Source organism: Oratosquilla oratoria, chromosome 24 (genome assembly GCF_046742065.1).
Source record: "Oratosquilla oratoria isolate Oo_2021 chromosome 24, ASM4674206v1, whole genome shotgun sequence".
NCBI lineage: Eukaryota > Metazoa > Arthropoda > Malacostraca > Stomatopoda > Squillidae > Oratosquilla > Oratosquilla oratoria.
In genome coordinates, this window is record NC_134800.1 from 948485 (window position 1) to 960336 (window position 11852).

An 11852-nucleotide genomic window follows, 5' to 3' on the forward strand; every position below is an offset into this window, starting at 1 on the left:
CAAATGCCAATCATGCAGGCTCGAATTACTTTTTTTAATGCCAATTCCATAGGATTGGGCGACAATCTTTTAGGATCAAGTGTAAATCCTTTAGGGTTGAAAGTAATTTTTTTTTCACAATCCTTTATGACCAAGCGCCAATCCATTAGGATTGAAAGCCTTTTTTTGTCCTAATCCCCTAGGAATGGGTGCCAATCATTTAGGATCAAGTGCCAATCCTTTAGGATGATGTGCAAACCCTGTAGAGTCGATTCTAAATTCTTTAGGGTCGATTTTCAATTCTTTAGGGAAGATTTTCAATACTTTAAGGCCAAATGTCTTCTCAGTGCCAATCTCGTAGGATTGGATGCCAATATTTTTTGTACTGTGCCAATACCTAACTGTCGAGTGCCAATCCACTAGGATTGGGTGGCATCTTATTTGTCTTGTGTCAATTCCTTAATGTCGACAGTGATTTTCTTTCTCGTGCCAATCCCATTATTTTTGATTGACAATCCCTTCCGGTCCTCCCTGAGACATTGAAACTCCTATGATTATGAGATCTTTAGTAAATAATTGATGTCATTCTATTTCATTTGATCATTTCTTTATCTATTCATTTATTTAGTCATTCATTTATTTACTTATTCATTTATTCATTTATCTTTATTTTTGCTTACCATGTTTCTAAGCAGAATTAGAAAACAAAACGAAGAAATCAAAGAAAAATGACGTCATTTGTGGTCTCTGTCTCTTTATTATTATCGGAATTCTGATACACACTCATACTTACCCAACCCATTTCGCTCAAGATAACAATTTCGCGAGCTCTGAATCGGTTCGAATGAGTCATTAGAGGTGAAATAAGTGTGTTTTATAAAACACATTTCGATATTTCTAATCAGCAGTTATGCTCTCCAAAACGAGATGATCGTACTGCGGAGACGCCGTGACAATTATTAAAAGGAGCATCACGGAGTTGAACAAATGCATGCTGTCATTCCCGGTTATTCTCCTCCTATTTCATATAAATGCGCATTAGAATACATATGGATACGCGCGTGCACGCACGCACACACACACACATACACGCACACACACACACACACAAACACACACACACACACACACACACACACACACACACACACACACACACACACACACACACACACACACACACACACACACACACACACACACACACACACACACACACACACACACACACACACACACACACACACACACACACACACACACACACACACACACACACACACACACACACACACACACACACACGGCTCAATGTTGTAATAGTATCCCGCTCGACCGCTAATTCAGCGTGGTTCATATAAGACCAAAAAAGAAAGAATGAAAATAGCTCGGGAGAAAATGAGCTAAAACAAATTGAGAAAAAATCTCATATTAACAAACATAAAAGACTTTGAATCGAACAAAAATATAAAAAAAACATAAAACTACATCAACATGATCATAATAAAAATATATTGACAACACATTACCTTAGGATTCCTCTAAGATCTGTATTCTATGATCCATACCTGAAATGAAGAAAATAAAATTAGACATAAAAGAAAACGTTCTAGATGAAGATTGCAAATATGCGTTTCAAATCGAGAGAGGTCATTGTGTACAGACATTGGAGAAGATTCGCCAACTAAGAGAGAGAGAGAGAGGTGGCAGGATTTCTCGGTACAAGTGCTCAAAAATAATTAACAAAAGTGGCTGTGTCATGGTTTAAAAAAGAATAAAAGAAAATATATATAAATTACAAAATAAGGTAATAGAGGTCCAAACCATAAACTTATTAGATAAGAAACAGTGACCATACATACATACATACATACATACATACATGCATACATACATACATACATACATATATACATACATACATACATACATACATACATACATACATACATACATACATATATACATATATACATACATACATATATACATACATACATACATACATACATATATACATATATACATACATACATATATACATACATACATACATACATATATACATACATACATACATATATACATACATACATACACATATAAATCTACACGCGTTTATACATAATTACATGTACAGTTCGTACGAATATTTTCTGTAAAATTTGTATAAAAAAAGTACAACAGAGGTGTGTTTCAGACTAATGTAGTAGATACACATAATCACTTTAGTTGGGCTTTACGCAATTACTCCAATTTAAGTCTCATGAGAAATCACTTAAGACTGAATTCTGCAAAAAAAAAAAAAAAAAGAGAGAGAGAGAGAAAGAAAAGATCAGTTCTTCAGCGGAGCAATCGAGCTTAATTTGATTGTTTCACTCCAAGGGGCGACCGGGAAAGACGATGAGAATCCGAGCTCTTATCCGGAGGGGGATTGGCTGGCGATCACGAATCCAGCACGTGATCCACGACCATGAAATCACAATCTTTTGCATAGAGAACATTTTTTTACTAAACCATGTAAATGAAAGGCAACTCATTCACAGGGAGATAGTATAATCAGATATCATATCTTTATATACACATATATACCTTTTGTAGTAATGATATAAGGACATTGAGTTTGTTTATATATATATATATATATATATATATACATATATATATATATAAACATTCACTTAAAAACATATTTGTTAAAGTGTAAACATTCTCCATAGTTTAATAACCTCGCTGTATTCATATTCTCACTGTGAAAGTGAAATATATAGAGAAGAAATATTTGATGACATCATTTCCCCGAGGACGAGTTCTCATCTATTTCTTTCGTCTTCCTTGAAGTAGGTCAGCAGCAACAAGACCAAATGAAATGAATAAGTAAACAAATAAATAAAATAAATAATAGATGATTACATTAATAAATAAATGAATAAACAAATAGATAAATGAATACATAAATAACTGAATGAATAGATAAAAGAAATAAAAAATATGTTTCATTTTCAAATAAATGTGGCTCGCCATGGTCCTAGATCACGTACTGGCCCCGTGATCGACGGTAGTTACTCTCCCGGATGAGAGCTGGGACCCTCGGCGTCTACTCTTGGAATAAAACAATTAGATGTTAAATTGCGCCACTGGTGAATAATTCATTACTTTTTCTAGATTTTCCTCTTGATTTCCCGTGAGGCATAACTTGTACATGTGTATAGTATATATATACAGTGTATATCTTTATATACTATATATATACATATATATATATATACATATATATATATGTATATATATATATGAATATATATATGTACATATATATATATATATATAATATATATATATATGTGTGTGTGTGTGTGTGTGTGTGTGGTATGTGTATGGTGTGTGTGTGTGTGTGTGTGTGTGTGTGTGTGTGTGTGTGTGTGTGTGTGTGTGTGTGTGTGTGTGTGTGTGTGTGTGTGTGTGTGTGTGTGTGTGTGTGTGTGTGTACAGGCAGCCAAAGAAAACTCGAACTGTATGCTAACTCTGCTAATACTTCTACCTCTTCTTTATTTACTTTCCTTTATTTACTTCTCAATTCATAAAACATCTATTTATCTCTTGAATTCTGCAATAATGGATTTCATTGATAAAAGGAAGCTCGTTGTCCGAGCGGGTTAGAGCGTCGCAACTTGCGGCGAAGGTTGAGGAGGTGGCGGTTCGAGCTCTGCCACTGGCGAGTTGAACCAAGGGCATGGGTTCATTAAATGCCACGCTACAAAGTCCTCTGTAGGGGACACCGTCCTATCTTCCCGATAGGGGAAGATTGGCGACTTTAAACCAAAACAATCAATCAATCAGTCAGTCAATTATTCATTTAGTCAATTAATCATAATTTATAAGTTTGTTTTGTTTTTTATACCTTTATTTACTTAGATATTTGTATCTTTATGTATTTATTCATTTGTTTATCTATTTGTGTTATACACACGGTCAGGAACTGAACGTCACGATTCTCTCCGTTGGACGTTGGGAACTGATCTCTGCACTCAAATCGAACTTCAGACTTTCCTTCCCCTGTTTCCTTCTCTTCTTCCTCCTCCTCCTCTCTTACTCCTCCTCCTCCTCCTCCTCCTCTCTTACTCCTCCTCCTCCTCCTCCTCCTCCTCTTTCTCTTCCTCCTCTTTTCCCTCCTCATCCACTTCTTCCTCTTTTCCCTCCTCATCCTCTTCTCTTTCTCCCCCTCGCTGTCTTCCTCTTCCCCCTCTTCCTACTCCTCATGTTCTTTTACTCCTCCTCCTCCTCCTCCTCCTCCTCCTCCTTGGGTGTCGCCTTCGAAGGACGACTCGAGTGTCGAGATGACTCTGGGAATGTTCCTCATCCTCCTCCTCCTCCTCCTCCTCCTCCTGTGCCTTTGGGACAGTCCTTCAATTCTGGTCTGCGTTCCCTTCAATTTCCTAAATCAACTTTCCTCAATCCTTTTCTTCAACTTGTTCAGTTCTTTGTCATTTTTTTTTCTTTCTTTTTATTTTTCAAAATTCGGTTTCCAGTTGGCCAACTTTGGCCCTTTTGGGTCTCAGAGACTCTCTCTTTCTCCATTACTCTCTCTCTCTCTCTGTCTCTCTCTCCTTTCCTCTAGTTGTTTTCTCTTACTCTTCTTTTTTCCTCTCTCTCTCTCCCGCTCTCTCTCTATCTCTCTCTCTCTCTCTCTATATATATATATATATATAATATATTTATATAAGTATATATATATATATATAATATATATATATATATATATATATATATATATATATATATATATATCGCTCTCATTGTCTTTCTCTTCTTCTCAACCCTCATCCCGCGCGGTATATTGATTGCATAATTTCCCTACAGTCGATACTTTAGAGACCACAGCGACACCCCTTACAGACTAATACGACGCTTTTTTTTCAACTTCATCTGCACTCAAAGAAGAAAGAAGCCGATATTTTTCCGACATTTAATATCGCTTCCTCCCTCCCTCACTCCTTTCTGCTCTCAAATGTCTCTTTGGCTGACCGCCTCCGCGATTCTATGCCACTCGAGTGGGATATTGTCCTACAGGACAATATGCCACTCGAGTGGGATATTGTCCTACAGGACAGAAGGCTCTTCGGTTTCGCAGCACAGGAAGTATTGTCTGTATCAATCTACGCTCCACCATCTATCTTTCTCCCTCCCTCTCCTGTCTTCTCTTTTTCTCTCTCTCCCTCTCCTTTTTTCTTTCTTCCCGACCTCTCTCTTCCTCTCCTCCACCTTCTCTCTCTCATTCTTACTCGCTTTATCTCTCCATCTAACTTTTTAATCCTCTCTCTCTCTCTCTCTCTCTCTCTCTCTCTCTCTCTCTCTCTCTCTCTCTCTCTCTCTCTCTCTCTCTCTCTCTCTCTTTCTTTCTCTCACACACATACTTTTTCAATGTCTCCCCTATCTTCACTTCTCATTCGTCACCTTCTTCCTCCAATCTCTCCATTTCCTCCATTCGAAGATATTTTCTCTCTTCTTCCCCTCTCCCCCTCTTTCAATCTTCATCCTCCCCTTCCCCCCCTACGCCACCCCTCTCAGTAGACCCCCCTCCTCTCCTCCCCTCCCTTTCCTCTCTTTCCCTTTTCGTCCTCTCCTCCCGTTACACTCCGTCACCTCTCCACTTCTTCCCACCTATTCCCTCTCCTCTTTTTCCCACCCCTCTCTTCTTCTCTTCCACCCACTCTCTCCTCTCCTCCTCCTCCCATTTTTCCCTCTCCTCCTCCTCTCACCCATTCCTTCTTCTTCTTCTCCTACCACTGTTTACCTTCTCTTCCCCTCACCCCTCTCCTCTATTCAGTACTCCCTCTCCTCCCTTCCTCCTCCCACTCATCCTCTATTCTTTTCTTCCCACACTCCCCTCTCTTCCTCCTACTCCTTTCCCTCTCCTCCTACTATTTCCCTCTCTTTCATTTATACTCCCTCTCCTCTCTTCTTCCTCCTTCCGCCCCTCTCTTCCCATCTCCTTCTACCCATCCTCTCTCTTCCCCCACCTCTCTCCTCTTTTCCTCCTCTTACCATCCCTCCTTTCTCTTCTCCTCCCACTCACCCCCTCTCCTCTTCATCCCACCCTTCTTCTTTCGTGTCTTTATACTCCCTCTTTCCACTTCCTCCTACCCCCTCTCCTCTCCTCCTCTTCATACTCCCACCTTTTCCTCATCTTCCTCCCACGCCTCCCCTCTCCTCCTCCTCCCACCCATTCTCTCTCCTACCCTCATCCTCCCTCCCGCCCCCTCCCAATCCCTCCTTACTTCCCAAATTGGCCCAACCTTCTTGAAGACCTCCAGGTAGCTAGACCCTTCCAGAAGCTTTCAGTGGTTTTCTTTCTTATCAGAAGTCTGAGGCTCCTTTGCGTGTAAGAGGACGTGATCAGGGCACGCTCATTCAGCTGTCACGGGGGGAGGGGGACAGAGTCAACTGGGGGGAAGGGAGGAAAGGGGGGGAGGTGAGGGAGTTAGAGAGGGAGGGGGCTACCTGGAATCAACTGGAGGTACCTGGAGTAAACCGGAAGTACCTTGGGAGGCAAACTAGAAAGTACCTGAGAAGCTCCTAAGAGATACCAGAAGGTCACTTAGGAAGAACCTACGAGGTACCGAAAAGAAAAGTGGAGGTCGCCCAGATAAGAAATCTGATAGATAGCTGGGAAGTTCTTGGGAGACCCCTGGAAACACCAGGAAGACACCTGGTAGTCATTTGGAAAGCACTTCGGAAGAAGCTTCTGGGAGCCACGTCAGATACCAGGATAGAAGTACTAGAAAAACACTTTGGAGTTCTCTGGAACTTCAGACTCTTAGAAAAGAACTTGGAGTACTTCGAAAGTTTCTGAGAGCCACGTGAGACGCCAGGGTGGAGGTACAAGAAGAACTCTTTGGAGTCCTCTGGAACCTCAGACTCTTGGGAAGGGCCTTGGAGGAATTTCAGAGCCACATCGGAGGCTTGAGAAGATCATTCCATCAATGTGATTGGTCAGGAAATAAAAAGGGGCGTGTCTTGTTTCGCCTGAGACCATGGAACTGACTATGGAGGAATCCGTGGAAGATAGAATTGATTTGCCGGACACCAGTGAAATATCCATGTAGCGTGTTATGATTTACAATTAGTTACAGAAAAATGAAACATGCGACAGAAGACTTTGAGGTCCATAACGAGATCCAATGAAGAATATAATATTTTCTTTCGGTGAATCTTAAAACTTTAAACTGTATCTTCAATCGCCTCAGCTGTAAGTTTATGGCAATCATTGGCGTCCTGTCGTCCGGTTTGTATTTAACGTGAAAAAACTTTTAATTTCTACGGTAGGAAATCTTTCAAATATATCAAATGACGGTATTAATTCCTCTCTGAGTCTTCTTCTTTTTTAGACCAAGTTAGTTTGTTAAGCGATTTTCGTATGATTTAATTCTTATGTTGCTGAGATATTTGATTCGCCGCTGTATCCTTTTCACGCTATCATATTCCTAGCGTAGGCGGAACAGTGACCTGTGTGAAAGGCTGATGGCCGCTGCAGTTCTGAAGTCAAAAAGATTACGTTACCAATCCCATATCCCATTTGCTTTTTCCTGCATGTTTGAGAACGCACCAGGCTTTTCAACTCTTTCAAAAGACAAGTTCAGCCTCATTAAAGAAATCGATCCTGACTAACTTGTATTCATCTCAGAAGAACCTTTGAGCTTTAAGAAACTAATGACTACGATGTAAGAAAATAAATAATAATAATAATAATAATAATAATAATAATAATAATAATAACAATAATAATAATAATAATAATAATAATAATAATAATAATAACAATAATAACAATAACAATAACAATAACAATAACAACAACAATAATAACAATAATAATAATAATAATAATAATAACAATAATAATAGTAATAACAATAATAGCAATAACAATAATAATAACAATAATAATAACAATAATAATAACAATAACAATAACAATAATAATAATGATAATGATAATGATAATGATAATAATAATAATAATAATAATAATAATAATAATAATAATAATAATAATAATAATAATAATGATAATAATAATAATAATAATAATAATGATAATAATAATTATGATGATAATAATAATAATGTAATAATAATGCTGATAATAATAATATGTAAAATAGAAAAATAAAAATCCGAATATTTTCTGTAAAAGCTAGGGTATCTCTGTAAAAATATTAAAGTACTTATATTATTACGAGTTAAAACATGTGTAGTACAGTAACTTACTGCAACTTTGTATACAACTTAAGAAATAAGAAAAAGAAAATGTGCATTATCTTACAGACGAAAGCACTCTCATTCAAATTGCAGTACTTTCCCTGTGGCGTCATCGGAAGCGTGCTGGTCTCGCATTTGCTTAGTTGCGGGTTCGAATCCCACACTTCTCTACTATTCCCAGCAATGACTGTTTACCTGCTCCCCCCCCCAACAGTCCCTAAAGTGCATTCTGGAGCAAAGGTGATGGCTTCGGCCGCAACTACTCAGCGCCTCCTGGGGTAAGCTACTCGTTTTTTTTTTTTTGGGGGGGGAAGCCCTTGGTATATAGGCAGATAGATACAAAGAACAAAATCATCCTCATTAAGACTTTTATTCTATCTGACGTCAGACGATTTTATTCAGTGTGTAAGAACTTCTCATCGGTAAATGTTGACCAGATCTTCGAAGTCATAAAGAGGAGACTTTCCCTCGTGGTTCACGAAGTGAGAAGAGGTCTGCCCATTAGTACCTCCGCTGACGTCACGTGGAGGATGAAGCCCGTCTCCCAGATGCTCTGGTGACGCCTACGCTCTGGGAAAGACCTCCAGACCCGACGGCGTCTGGAATCCTCCGAATTGGAGTTATGGAGTGAGAGTTCTTTCAAACTCCTTTAGAATCGTCTCAAGGACCCTCTGGTCAAGAATTCCTCTTCTTCTTTATGGGGATCCTATAGTGTGGTATCTGAGAAGTCCTCCACGTTCCTTTAAAATCCTTTAAGGACCTTCTAGTAATGGACACTTCCCTTTCTTCGTGGGATCCTACTGTGTGGTATCTAAGAACTCCTTCAAACTCCTTTGGAATCCTTCGAGGCCTTTCTGGTCAAGAAGTCCTCATTTTCTTTGTGGGATCCTATAGTGCGGTATCAGAGAACTCCTTCAGACTTCTCTGGAATCCTCTTGAGGACCTTCTGGTAAATAATTTTCCCTTTTCTTCGTGGCGTCCTATACTGTGGTTTCTGAAAAGTCCTCCAGGCTCATTTAAAACCTTCCAGGACCTTCTGATAAAGAATTCTTCCTTTTCTTCGTGGGATCCTATATTATGGTACCTGAGAGGTCATTCAAACTTTTTTTGGAATCCTCTTGAGGACCTTCTAGTAAAATAAATCTTCCTTTTCTTCGTGAGGTCCTATACTGTGGTATCTGAGAAGTCCTTCAGACGCCTTTGTTCTTCTGGAGGGATCCTATGGTGTAGTATCTGATCCCCTTTTCAGTTCCAGTCACTGCCAGATGCGAGTTGGAACGGGAATCCTTCTCAGGAATCTCATTGGGTCTAGTCGAGGACGTCACAGCATATGGGGTCATTCAGACGACGTACGATAACTCCCAAAAGCGGGTCCGAACTTCAGGAAGTTCGTCGATGACAAGAAGGCATAGGACAGTATCACGTACTCGGCACAAGATCGAGGTATGCTAAGAAAAAGCACGTATCCTGTACACTGGTGTTTCTCAGACCTTCAAGCTTTGTGGACCCCTTTACACGGACTTACATATGTATTTAAGGGACCCCTTGATACAGGTTTAGGTAGGATATAGTCACTTTTTCTAATCATTTAGTGATAGAAACGTTATAATATATCAATACCAATCATTGCCACATGCCGAGAAACGGAGCTAGCCATGGAAAACAAAAACAAAAATGAACATCTCGATGGACACATTGTGTAATCATGAATAATAATAAATAAAAAACGAGCCGTGATAGAATTAAATGTAACCTTGAAATCCCGTACTACGGTCCCCTTGGTAGGTTTCTGCCCCCCCCCCCTTCGGGGTCCGCGGACCCCGAAGGGGGTTGAGAAGCAATGCTGCACGCCGCCGTGTGCCCAGCGCGATCGTCGTGGGCCCGATGCTTTCGATGACCACGGGCTCGGATTGGGTAAGAATAGGATTTCTTATTGATTGTGACATTCAGCTTCTTGGACCCTACCTCCTTCTCATCCTCATCCTCCTCCTCCTCTTCCCCTCCTCTTCTTCCTCCTCTTCTTTAACTCTTCCCAGTTCACTATTTATCACCGCAATATTGTTCTACTTTCTATCTTCTTGGCCACATCCTTCTAGTTTTTCATTTCCAAATATACAAACAAACAGAATATATTCCTTTCTTGACGCTTTAAATGTCATTGCGCATGTTTCGCTTTCTATGACATGTTTTACTCTGTAGACACACACACACGCACATACACACACACACACACACACACACACACACACACACACACACACACACACACACACATACACACACACACACGCACACATACATAAACACACACATACACACACACACACACACACACACACACACACACACACACACACACACATATATATATATATATATATATATATATATATATATATATACCAATATGATACCAAGAGGGTATATGACCCTTTTTCTTTTTCTTCTTTAGCTTCTTCTTCATCTTCTTTCTCCATTTCTTCGTTTTCCTTTCCTTTCCTCTATGATTCCCTTGTCCGCAAACTTGTCCCTTCCCTTGTCTCTCTTTCGTTCCCCCTCCAACACTTTATGGTGTTTCCTGCACAAGTCTCGCCCTTCAAGGACAACGACGAGGACGCGGAGGACGACGAGGACGACGAGGACAACCTCAGGCGAGTAATTCATGGCGACCCCCTCTCCTCCTTATTTCCACCTGCAGGTTCTTCGTCTTACACTACAGGTTAATGTTATGCGAGAGAAGGAGAACGAGAGAGAGAACGAGCGAAAGAAAAGAGAAAGAGATAGATAGACAGATAGCTATATAGATAGATAGATAGCTAGATAGATAGATAGATAGATATAGATAGATAGATAGATATAGAAAGAGAGAAAGCTAGAGAGGGGAGGACAAAGGGAGAGAGGGAGAGGGAGAGAGAGAGGGAAATAGAGAGATAGTGTTATAAAGAGTTACAAGGAATCTCAGTACCTCAAAAGGTTTTACATCCCATACGGAGGAGGTACCGTTACAAGGTTACCGGGGATTCACACTAGTACTTACACTAATGTGTGTGGCATCTTGTCTAACCGACTTTTGAACTGCTCAACTGAGGAATTGTTTACCATGTCCTTTAGCAGCCTGTCCTAAATGTTGCATATTTTATAAGTAAAAAAAAATCCCCAACCTTGTCACAAAAGTAACGAGGGGAATTGATCTTCTATCCATGATTTCGAGTGGCATTCACGTTCAAGCTAAAGAGATATCGAGGGTCAGTGTTATCAAATCCTTGAAGTATTTTGAACACCTCCTCTATCTGTCCTCGCAATCTCATGTTTTCTAGAGAAAAGAGCCGCAAAGCCTTGAGGCGGGAATAAGTTTCGTTGCTCGTGCCTGAACTCGTTCTGGCCTCTGCAGGTCCATCCTCACGTTCGGTGGCCAGAACTGGACGACGTAATCCAGATGGGGACGAACTAGAGAATTGTAAAGCGTCAAGACTATTTTTTGGTTCCAGTAACGAGAATGTCTTCTGGCGTAACCTAATAGCATTTGTGCTTTCTTTTCTATTTCAGTACACTGTTCTGAGGACTTGAGATCGCTGTTAATCAAGACACCCTATTTCTTCCAATTCTGTACT

The 11852-nt window shown here is 39.9% G+C and overlaps 1 protein-coding gene across 5 annotated transcripts in view; it reads right to left on the reverse strand.

Moving 5' to 3' along the window:
* LOC143038364 (glycine receptor subunit alpha-2-like) overlaps positions 1 to 11852 on the reverse strand; it is a 426738-nt gene that overhangs the window by 204592 nt on the left and 210294 nt on the right. Inside the window, exon 1 of one of the 5 annotated variants that reach the window (XM_076207402.1) lies at positions 1509 to 1549. The exons of the other annotated variants lie outside the window; for them this stretch is intronic. The gene's annotated coding sequence lies outside the window, so the exon portion shown is untranslated. Of the gene's footprint in view, positions 1 to 1508; positions 1550 to 11852 lie in introns of those variants that run through there. 5 annotated transcript variants of the gene reach the window in all.